General features: G+C 34.8%; 1 protein-coding gene across 2 annotated transcripts in view; it reads left to right on the forward strand.

The window, feature by feature from the left end:
- The window catches only part of PRR16 (proline rich 16), a 293,489-nt gene that overhangs the window by 246,476 nt on the left and 34,822 nt on the right, over positions 1-12,191 (forward strand). The window lies entirely within an intron of this gene.

The following is a 12,191-nucleotide window of genomic DNA, read 5'->3' on the forward strand; positions in this document are numbered from 1 at the left end:
TCTCCCAGGAAGATATTTGTCTTAGTTTTAGAGAACAAATGCTAAAATATCACATTTCTTTTAGGCAATTTTCCTTCATGTAAAATTCATCGTTTAGTGAATTCATTCATTCTCCCAGCATTTTATATGCATCTAGTATATGCCAGAGACTGGTAGTAAGCTAAAAAAGTAGCTGTCAATGTGGAAAATATGGAATCATGAGAGAAATTGGCATTCAGAGAATATTTCATCTAAAACATTAGTAATAGTATGAGAGGAGAATACAAGTTCTTATGAAACATTTGGAAGATATTATCTAAGATGAATTTTGGGAAAGCTTATATGAGGAAATGATATTTGAGCCCAGGTCTGAGAATGAAAGAGTCATTCATTTAGTAAATAACATGTCAGACAGATAAATGAAATGTGATAAAAAATCTTTGTGTTAGAAGATAACGTGTATGGGAAATTAAAGGAACTGAAAGAAGGCTCGTGTGGATAGTGGGCCGAGAACAAGGGAAAGAATTACTAGGGACTATGAGAGAATATGTAGCAATCTAGAAATGCTAGAATTAAAATTTACTTTTATTTGAGGCAAGTGAGAGAAGTGAAATCAGAGAATATTTTATTGTCAACATTGCTTAAATTTAATTTTATAATTTTACAGCTTAAATTTTACTTACCTTTATTTAAAAGAAAAAAAAAAAGTCCAGTATTTCTGTTGTGTATGCCACTACCAAGTGGCAATGGTGTGTCAAAGGTTTAGCCACAGAGGGCAAATACTAAGATTTAACTACAGATGTATTTAAAACTCTTTTCCTCTTTGAAAACATTGTAGACTACATATATCTAAGCATTAGTGCTAAATCAATAATTCACAGGGTCACAGAGTCAGACACGACTGAGCGACTGAATGATAACGTTAAGCACATTTTCATAGACAACATTAGAAAAATTCTTAAGGGTTTAAATCTGAAGATTTTACATGTTATCTCTTATGTTATTGTCATAAACACAGTCTAACTTACTTTTAATATACACAGTAATTTAAATATTATTTGACTCATTTGTTTCTAGTCATTTGAAGACAGATGCTCTGGAAGTTTGCATTGGCTTTCTGGCTAGTTGTCAAAATCTCTCCCTGTTACTCCCTCATCATAACACTAAAGTGAAAGTGAAGTCGCTCAGTCCTGTCTGACTCTTTGTGACCCCATGGCCCCATGGACTGTAGCCTGCCAGGATCCTCCGTCCATGGGATTTTCCAGGCAAGAGTACTGGGATGGGTTGCCATTTCCTTCTCTGAACACATATCCTATTGATATGTATCTTATGTAATTTGTAGTCTTCAGGATAAACAATTTTTCAACTAATTATTGAAATTGCTGAAGAAAAACTGCTGCTGCTGCTAAGTCATGTCAGTCGTGTCTGACTCTGTGCGACCCCATGGATGGCAGCCCACCAGACTCCTCTGTCCCTGGGATTCTCCAGGCAAGAATACTACTGTTTAGAAATTTAAATGTGCTAGTCCTCAGTATATGATAGGGTTAAAAAAAATAAAATCCTGATTTTTAAAAAATTTATAATAGTATTTTACTATAAAGTTCATCAAATGGTGTATTTTCCTACTGAAGGTCACTTGGGGGTTAAGTCTTATAAGTTTACATGAAGAACTGAGGCACATTTATTCACTAGACACTTACTTTTTGTCCATCATGATATCAGGTGTTGGAAAAGAAGTGCATCATGATTCCTGCCTTCAATTAACTTTCAATCTAAGTAGGAAAATACACTCAAAATTTTTTTAAGATTGTGTCTATGCATCTGTGCTCAGTCATGTCTGTCTTTTTAAGGTTATAATTAAAGGCAAACTGAAATGAAGATATGAAAAGAGTAGATAAGTCTAGATGAGAGCCCAGTGAGTTATTAAGAGACAGTCGTGGATTTTCTTATACTTGAGATATGACTAGAAAGTTGGATAAGACTTGGCTGGCGGTGATAAAGGGCAAGAACACATCAGAAACTGAAGTCTCAGGGTACAGAGTTAGGAATCAGAAAGGATTTTCGGGGCCTTCTGACTAAAGGAAGATACATATTGAAAGTAACATAATAATCTTGACTAAAGGAAGGGTTGAATTATAAGAAAATGGTGATGCTACTAACAGACTTGCAGATTGTAGTGTTTTGTACATTAGAGATTTTTTAACAAAGTTGACAGGAAAGTGGGATAGGAATATCAGTTTGAAAAATGAAGTTATGAAGTCAGTGTTCCATTTCCAGGGTTAAAGAGGGTGTATTTGTGTGTGTGTGTGTGTGTGTGTGTACTCAGGTGCTAAGTCATGTCTGACTTTTTGCAACCCCATGGACGGTAGCCTGCCAGGCTCCTCTGTCCATGGGATTTCCCAGGCTAGAATACTGGAGTGGGTTGCCATTTACTTCTCCAAGGGATCTTCCTGACCCAGGGAATGAACCCACGTCTCTTGTGCCTCTTACACTGGCAGGTGGATTCATTATTATTGAGCCACCTGGCAAGCCTATATATATACATGTGTGTGGGTATATATATATAATTTATATATGTGGTTGCTGCTGCTGCTGCTAAGGCGCTTCAGTTGTGTCCGACTCTGTGCGACCCCATAGGCGGCAGCCCACCAGGCTCCCCCATCCCTGGGATTCTTCAGGCAAGAACACTGGAGTGGGTTGCCATTTCCTCCTCCAATGCATGAAAGTGAAAAGTGAAAAGTGAAAGTGAAGTTGCTCAGTAGTGTCCGACTCCTAGCGACCCCATGGACTGCAGTCCACCAGGCTCCTCCGTCCATGGGATTTTCCAGGCAAGAGTACTGGAGTGGGGTGCCATTGCCGTCTCCGATATATATGGTATATATAACTAAATATATGATGACTCATATATATGTATATATATAAACATATAAATATGGTAGCCCATTTCAGTAGCTGAGTGGTATACTCACAGCTGAGCTTTGAGAGGCAGTATTTTGTAATCTTTATGAATTCAAGATCTAAAATTAAACCACCTGAGTTTAAATTCTGACCCTGGACACAATAGCTGTATGATAACAGGTAAGCAAACAACGTGTTGTCTGTTGTGAGCATTATTGAGTTATTATGTGTCAACAGTTAACAATAATGCTCAGAATATAATAAAGGTTAAATAAATGCTACCTACTAATATTATTTTTAAGCTAGCAGCAGTGTTTCAGTAAATAGGTAAAAATATATTTAAGAAATGAAAAGGCATTTGTAATGGTACAAGCAAGAAAAAGTACTCATCGAAAGTAATGTGAAAGTGGGTAGAAGAAAAGACATGATTTGACAGCTGAATTGCGTTCCCCATTAGTAAGTAATGTAGACAAATGACTTTTGTCATCCCCTTTACCTACAAAAGATGTGGAACCAGTTTTTAGGGTTTCTTCCCATTTAGACTTTTGAGCTTTGATGATGCTGAGAACTTTTAAGAGAGTGCTTATTTCTGAGTCTTAAACAATTCCATTCTTAGAGTACTGAGGAAATATCTCAATAACATTCTGTGGAATGGGCAAGATAATGGAAGCTTTATGATGCGCAAGTGTTAGTTTTATAATCTTAAAGGAAGATAGAATCCACACATTCATCATCAGTAAGCTTGATGTCACTTGCATCAAAAGATCAAGCGAATATTACATTGATTTAAAGAAACAAACAAACAAAAAATAGAAAAGGAAGCGGTGATCACTAGAGCTTAGAAACGTGTCTCTAAATGTCATGTCCGTTTTAGCTCCTTTTTTGGCACTACTGGGGAGATACAGCTTCAAGGCCTTTTAAACTTCAAGGCCTTTTAAACAGTTTCCCCAATTCCCCAGACAAGGTAGAGATACACGCATTGGATGTTTGGATCAGTGGTTAGTTAAAATTTTTTGAAATTGCTTTCAAATGTTTGATATCGAAGACAGAAAATTATTGATTGGAGAGCTTTGTGAGGGTGGAATTCAAAGTGAAAGATGAAAGCTATAAACAAAGGAAATTCTGCTAAGTTTAAGAGAAAAATGTGTAACAGAGCTGTCTGAAATAGGCTACCTTGGATGGTCATGGGTTCCCACTGATGATTGTGTTTAAACAGAATGGACATATCTGAATCATGAAATCACAGGGTGTATGGAATGGATATTTGCTTTTGCCTGCCCACTATGCATTTCCTCATATATTTGCACAGCAATATATTTTGCTTTGAGGAACTAACCTACCATCAATGATGTTAGATCTAAGGGGGTTGTGGTCTAAGAGGGGCTGAGGTCTGAAAGGGACTGTTGGCAGAATGTCCTTTCCTCTCCTGGCCAAGTTGGCAACTTGATCCCAGTTAGAGTTTCTGTAGAATTTGAGTTGAAGAAGGTAGGAGCTTATTCATTTCTTGAGATGGACACAATAGAAACTGCCCCTTAGTTTTAGTTTTCCTGGCTGGGTATTCAGGCTTTCCTAGTGGCTTAGTCGGTAGAGAATCCACCTGCAATGTGGGAGACCTGGGTTTGATCCCTGGGTTGGGAAGATCCCCTGGAGAAGGAAGTGACAACCCACTCCAGTATTCTTGACTAGGAAATCTCATGGACAGAAGAGCCTGGCAAGCTACAGTCCATGGAATGCAAAAGAGTAGCAGCCTTAATTTACCTGTTGTACAGGCTTTTGAGAGTTTGATTTATCTGAAGTTTTCTCTTTGGTTCCAATGTCCTGCAGTTGTTCTGTACATCCTGATCTGCAGAAATGATCAAAGAACCAAGCAAAGTAATTTCATGAAATCTGACTTTATCAATGTCAGTTTCAACAAATGTGCAGTCACGTTTAAACTTCAGGCCAGGGGTACTCTGTCACTCAGGAAAATAAGTGAAATCTTACTACCTTGAGGAGATTAAATTGATTCCCTTGGGCCAAATAGTGAAGAATTCTCTGAACTGGAGGCTGTCATCTATCCTGCTGTCAGATCTATAGATGTTGTTTTCATTAAGTATTTAAATATGTCATCTGATTAATTATTGGACACATGCAACTTCAGCGTACTGTAGATAAGAAATCTGAAACAATCCACTCTGATTTGCCTCTTTTAGAAAATATGCCTTCAGTTTCTTCCATTTCTGCCCTTTACTTGGGTAAACCACATTTATTCCCTTAAGAGAATTACTCCCTTTGCTAGAAGAATACTTAGTTATATGAACTCCTTCATCTGTATCTCTCCTGTTGATATGAATTGTCTTGGATTCTGCCAGATTTCTCCTTAATCTCCTGTATTTTGATACTCTTTACTGATAGATCTTGATTATTTTAATCATCTTTCTAATTATTTCTGTTAATCTGACTAATCAAGTTTTCTAATTTGGAGAAATATATATATACCACATATATAGATGATAATCCATTTCTTCAGGCATTTTCTTTCCTTTTTCATTTCCCATAAAATTATATGTCCTAATCTCCTATTTTTATACTCTTCATAAATCTTCACTAAATTGTTCTTTCTCATTCCAAATATGAACTATTTTATTATCTATTTTATAAACTTAAACTTGTAGATGTCTTTTCTGCTTTTTGGCATATTAAAAGAAAAAAAACTAGATTTAGACATTTTGTTTGTGCATGTACATGCAAGTGTACATGTGGTTTTCCATTTCATTTTTTCCTTCATTCTTATTTGTTACTTTTGGTTTATTTTGTTAGTTTTCCCCCAAATTAGTATTTTATTCAATTATTATTTCTTCTTTATAATTCAAGATGTTCATGACCATAAGTTTTTTCTGAGTACAGATTTTACTGTGCTTTATTACTGTGGTCATCAATTATTTTGATTTTCCTTGATTTTTAGAATCTATACTTTTAATTTCAGCTTTGAGCTAAATAATTTTTGTAAGTATATTTCTTCATTTATAAACAGTTCATCTTTGTCACAGGCTATTTCTGAATTCTTATTTTTAATTTTCCATTTATCAGAGCATACAAGATACAAATTTATATTTCAAATTTTGTAAATTTTTTCTGGTAAGTTATATGACATTTTTAAGTGTTTTATTGACATAAGAGCAATGTACTTTTTTTGAGAGACAGACTTCTCCTTTTTTTCTCTCCATACATTTGTTGTTTATATTAAATATTTCCCACATACAATTTATTTTCCACACTTTACCTGTCCAATTCTGAAAGAGATGTGTTGACGTCTCCCACGCTGGGGCTTATCATTCAATTTTTTCAATAGTGTCTTTATAGAACAGGAATTTTTAATATTTATTAAGTCCTATCATCAATTTTTTATGAGTATGGTTTTGACATATATCTACAGAGGGGCTTCCCAGGTGCCTCAGTGGTAAAGAACCCACCTGCCAACGTAGGAAATACAGGTTCAATCCCTGGGTCAGGAAGATTCCTTGGAGGAGGAAATGGCAACCCACTGAAGTATTCTTGCCTGGGAAATCCCATGCACAGAGGAGACTGGAGGGCTATACTCCATACTGTTACAAAGAGTCGGACATGACTGAAGCAGCTTAGCATGCACGTATATTTTCTCAGAGAGAATTGGCAAAATGCTGCTAAAGAAATCAGATCACAAAATAAGACTTTTTGTGTCTTTCATTCAGATAATATTATAAAGACAAATGAAGACAAGGTTATGGAGAATGAAGGATGAAATGCTGAGGACTTTTTTCTTTTCCCACAAATAAACGAAGAAATGTTAATGGTTTTCAGCCGAGCAGTGATGTGATAAAAAGAGCATTTGTAAAATATTGGTGTGCAGGTTAGACTTGAAAGTGGTTATAGAAGGTTACAGAAGGTTATAGAAAAAGTGAGTCAAATGAATTAAATGCTTTAGAAGAAGTCCAGGAGCATAGAAAATAAGAAATGGTCTTTGGATCTGACAATCAGTCACTTGTGAAAGTATAATTTCAATGGAGTAATATGGTTGGAAATAAGGCCATAGGAAGTTAACTTTTCTCTTATTTGTTGCAAGTAAGATATTAATTAGAGCATGTGAGTCTATCTCAGAAGTTGAGAGCAGCCCCAGGGTTTGGTATTTTGGGGGTAGTTAGATTTTATGGGCTGGGGAATTTCATATTCTATCAAGTGGGAGGAATATTCTGTTTTGGAGAAGGGGCAGGGATCTCCAAGATTTGGGCCACTGCCCACTTTTTGGCCTTTTATGGTCAGCCTTAGAACTGTCATGACACCTGTGGGTCCATGACTTATCGTATGCTAATATATTAAAATAAGCACATAATGAGGGCCAAGGCCACTGGAAGTTGAATCTTCTGCCCTCTTGGGCCTAGTATGTCGTAACCAGTTTTTGCTGTATCCTTAATTGTGTCATTCTTTTAATGGGTGTGCCCTGTCCCCTTCATTCTTGTCTCAGAGGTGTATACTATTACTATTCCCATTTAAGTAGAAAGTTATTTAGTTACTTAATGATATGTACTCTGATTTACCTTAAAGCTGACATTGACTAACCAGAATGTTTTTAGAAATGATCTTATATTTCAGTCTTCCTGACATAAGTAAAAAGCAAATGAGTTGTTTTCCTTAAACCAATCTTTAACCTTATTTATTACTAAATTTATACCACTGGCGATAAAAAGACTAAGGGCAGGATCAAAATATATAGGTCAGAAGCCATGAGGTATAGAGTGAACCTATTAAAAGGTCTTACCATAGAAAGTTGAGAATAGAGTAATTTGGTACTTTATGAAGATAAACCGTTGGGTTGAAATCCTGGGTCTGGAATTTCTTAGTTATGTTAATTTGGCAGGTTTCTGTATTCTTTTTTTAACTCTGTTTTCTCATCTTCAAAATGAAGTTGTTGGGCTTATTTTAAGGCAGACATATGGCAAATAGCAAAGTTTTTGTCTTCAATAAATATTAGTTATTGAATTTATATTACTATTATTATTGTTTGTATTTTAAAACAGGTAGAAAGAAGCAAAAAAAAAAAGGCATTTAGCCTTCATGAATGTAGACTATTGAGGGCCAACCCTATTGAGCAGATTTCCTGTTTCTTTATCTCCTTTTACAATTTACAATTAACCCCAGTCAAGTAAAGCATTCTAAAGTATGTGTCTCTTTCTTACAACCAGAAAAGCTGAAGGCAAGTTGTTAATACCAGAAATTAATTAGTCAATTTTAGATAAAATCAGCTGAATTTTAATTTGCTTACAGTTCATTACAATTTAAAAAAAAAAATCAGTTAGGAAAAGTTGGCTATGGGCAAAAATTTGACCCATTAGTTCTTCTCTTTTGCTGTATAGAACAGTATAAATAGTGCTTGCAAATAAGAACTTAGTCATTTTAATTATTTTGTTGGTTATCATCATATGAATAATAATAAAAACTGCTTTGACATGAATATTTTTGAACTATAAGATCATGGTATTTCTCTTATAAGATTAAATAATAAAGTAATAATTGTAGAATGATGCCAGATAAATTGAGATCATAGGCTTGGAGAATTGATGGTATCTAACTAATTGCAAATAAAACCTCTTACAGTTCTGAGTTTGAAGAATTTTAATGAGTCATATACATAAAACAAAAATGATATTTCTAGTCTCTAGATTTAAATAGGAAGAAAACTGAAATAGGAAGAAAAAATATTTATAATCATTTTATAAAAATTTTGACAAGTGCATTAGAGTAAAAATTTATTGTTAACCCAAGATGTACTAAGTATATAGAGGAGGAATAATTACATATAAACTTAGAATGTAAAAATATATTTTAATGTAGTTACATTGTTGATAACTTCATTAGCACATCACTCTAGTAGTTTTTTAAACTGTGAATATTTGTGGTTATGGATTGAGTTCTTATTTTGAATCAAGTTTGATGTAAAAATAATGGAAATGATTTACATTTATTAAGAAATGTATTAGGCAAAGTTTTCTATACTCTCAAATTGTGGTATTTTGTATGAATATTGATTTCATAATGAATGAGAACAATAATAAGAGCAAATATGTACCAAGGCTTACAATTACTAGATGCTCTGTATTATTGAAAGGTTGTTGCTGAATCACGCAAAGACACTGGGATCCTTGGCCTCCGGAGGAGAAGAATTCAATCCAGGGCCAGAGATGAGGCTTGATAGCTCAGAGCTTTTGTGTAATAAAGTTTTATTAAAGTATAAAGGACATAGAGAAAGCTTCTGACATAGACATCAGAAGGGGGTAGAAAGAGTACCCTCTTGATAGTGTTAGCAATGGAGTTATATACTCTCCAATGAATCCAAAGGATGTCTGGAGGTTGTAAAGACCTCACCAGACCTATTTCCATAATTTACATTTAAGATTTAAGAATTAGCCAGAAGGTTTAATCCAGAGACTGTCCTCAGGCAGGATACATTATTATTATATAATCCTTGTGAAGACCAGACCTACTCCCATAATTTACATTTTAAGATAACAGGATTAGCCAGAAGGTTTAATCCAGAGACTGTCCTCAGGCAGGATACATTGTTACATAATCCTAAGGAATGTAGAGGAAAAAAAACATATGTCCTTTCTTCCTCCTTGAGAATTCCAGACCCCTCTCTCCTTGGGGACCCCTAGACTTCTTATCGGGAGAAGGCAGTGGCACCCCACTCCAGTACTCTTGCCTGGAAAATCCCATGGATGGAGGAGCCTGGTAGGCTGCAGTCCATGGGGTCGCTAAAGACTCAGACCTGACTGAGCGACTTCACTTTCACTTTTCCCTTTCATGCATTGGAGAAGGAAATGGCAACCCACTCCAGTGTTCTTGCCTGGAGAATCCCAGGGACAGGAGAGCCTGGTGGGCTGCCGTCTATGGGGTCGCACAGGGTTGGACACGACTGAAGCGACTTAGCAGCAGCAGCAGCAGCAGACTTCATATCAACCTGCCTAGAAAATGACTCTCTCATTATAGGCCTCATGTATATTAGCTTTTTGATTTTACTATTTATCATTTTTAATCTTTTCTTCAAGGAATTTATTCTGTTGTAGAACATGAAAAATGATATGGAAAATGGTATCTTTCTTTTGCTTAGTCTAAAAAAGTATATTATTCTATGAAGATATAACTTTATTGTATTTTTATTTTTGAGCATATTTCCTTTCAAACATCCTTTTTAATACAAGCAGAAAATGCAATAATTGAGAGTTGTCCATTGATTTTTATAGCATCAGTCTTTAAATTTCCTTTATAACATGTAATTCTTAGCTTTCCAATAAGTTTAGAGCTACTTCACTGTCTTACCAAGACATTTATCTCATAAAAGAGCTGTATTCAAAATATACAAAGAAATCTTAAAATTCAACAATAAGAAAACCCAAATCTGAAAAAGGCATCTACTATATGATCTCAATTATATGTCATTCTCAAAAACGTAAAAATATAGTGTAAAATTTTCATTGGTTGACAAGAGCTCACAGGGTTGAATAGTTGAAACATAGTATTTTATTCTTTTTAGATGAGATATTGTAATGGTCAACAAATGACATGCATTTGTCAAAACCTGTAAAATTTTATAGCACACAAAGTGAATCATAATATATGCAAATTTAATGTTACTTAAGGGTATGGGAAATCCCAGGAAGAAGTACAGAATATGATGAGAATCTAACCATATTACAAATGTATAAAACAATTTCTCTTAAGGGAATGGAGTTAAAAGGTACTGACCAAGGAACTCTGGATATGAGTGGAGCCTCCAAGAACTGCACATACACACTGAACAGTAGTTAATAAGCTGCTTCCCACAGAAGTACAAATTGATTCTGATGCTACTATACATGTATAGTGAATTGATCAGTTAAGTAAATGAATGGTGGATGGTAAGAGCCAGGTTTCTCAGTGTTGCAATGAATTTACAGATTAGCAACGGGAGAAGGCTAGAATGATACGTGTGGTAATAGATTGCAATTGGAGACAGCATTCAGAGCTCATATTTAGCTATTGCAAATGCACATATGGTTACATATAGAAATAGCATAATTATAGATATATGTGTATGCAAATACAAATCGATATGTTTCTTTGTACCGTCATCCAAAATAGCCTAAAAGCAAAGACACTTTAGTACAAATGAATACCCAGATTTAGTACAAATACCCACTTTAGTACAAATGTAGTACCCAGATTTTGATTTCTTGTAAAAATAAATCAGGAATCTTTTGAGAATGGCTGATTTTAAGACTAGGGCAGGAAATACACAACATGATCTTGGAGCATCTTTTAGTGCCAGAAAGTAATGACATGCTGAAACACACATACTACATTAATACAGATCTATCAAAAGAATACAAAGAATTCCAATGGCCAAAGGTCAAACAATTTGGGTCACAAAGAAAGTAGTATTGAATTATAACTCAAAGCATAAAATAAACTTTCATGAGTCTATATTGATGCAAATAAATGTTTAAATACATAAGTGGAGGAGAAGAGGCATATCTCTTATGAAGGATAATTTCAAAAAGTTATATAAATACTATGCCTTCAAGGAGGAGGAGCATAACTTAAAACTTCTGAAATGTAAATAATGAACAGTGATTTCCCTCCCAAAGAGTAGGAAGACATATTTTTAATTGAAGTATAGTTGGTATACAATGTTGTGTTAAGTTCTGCTGTACAGTAAAGTGATTGTTATACATGCACATTCTTTTAGAAGTTCTTTTCCATTATGGTTTATCACAGGGTATTCAATATAGTTTCCCATGCTATACAGTATAAATTCACTGTTTATCCATTGTATACATAATAGTTTACATCTAGTAACCCCTAAATCCCAATCCATCCTTCCCCCACATTCCCTCCGTCTTTTCAGCTACAGTCTATTCTCTGTTTGTGAATCTTTTTCTGTTTTGTAGATGGGTTTATTTGTGTCATATTTTAGATTCCAAATACAGTGATATTATGTAGTATTTATCTTTTGCTTTCTGACTTATTTTACTTAGTACGATAATATCTAAGTCCATCAATGTTGCTGTAATGACACTATTTCATTCTTTTTTATGACTGAGGAATATTCTGTTGTGTATACATACCACATTTTCTTCATCCATTCCTCTGTCAATGAACATTTAGGTTGTTTCCATGTCTTGTCTATTGTGACGAGCACTGCTATGAGCAGTGCACATGCATCTTTTTGAATTGTAGTGTTGTTCAGATATATGCCCAGGAGTGGGACTGCTGGATCATAGGACAACTCTATTTTTAGTTTTTGGAGGAATTTCCCATAC

The sequence above is a fragment of the Bos indicus x Bos taurus genome, chromosome 7, assembly GCF_003369695.1.
Source record: "Bos indicus x Bos taurus breed Angus x Brahman F1 hybrid chromosome 7, Bos_hybrid_MaternalHap_v2.0, whole genome shotgun sequence".
NCBI lineage: Eukaryota > Metazoa > Chordata > Mammalia > Artiodactyla > Bovidae > Bos > Bos indicus x Bos taurus.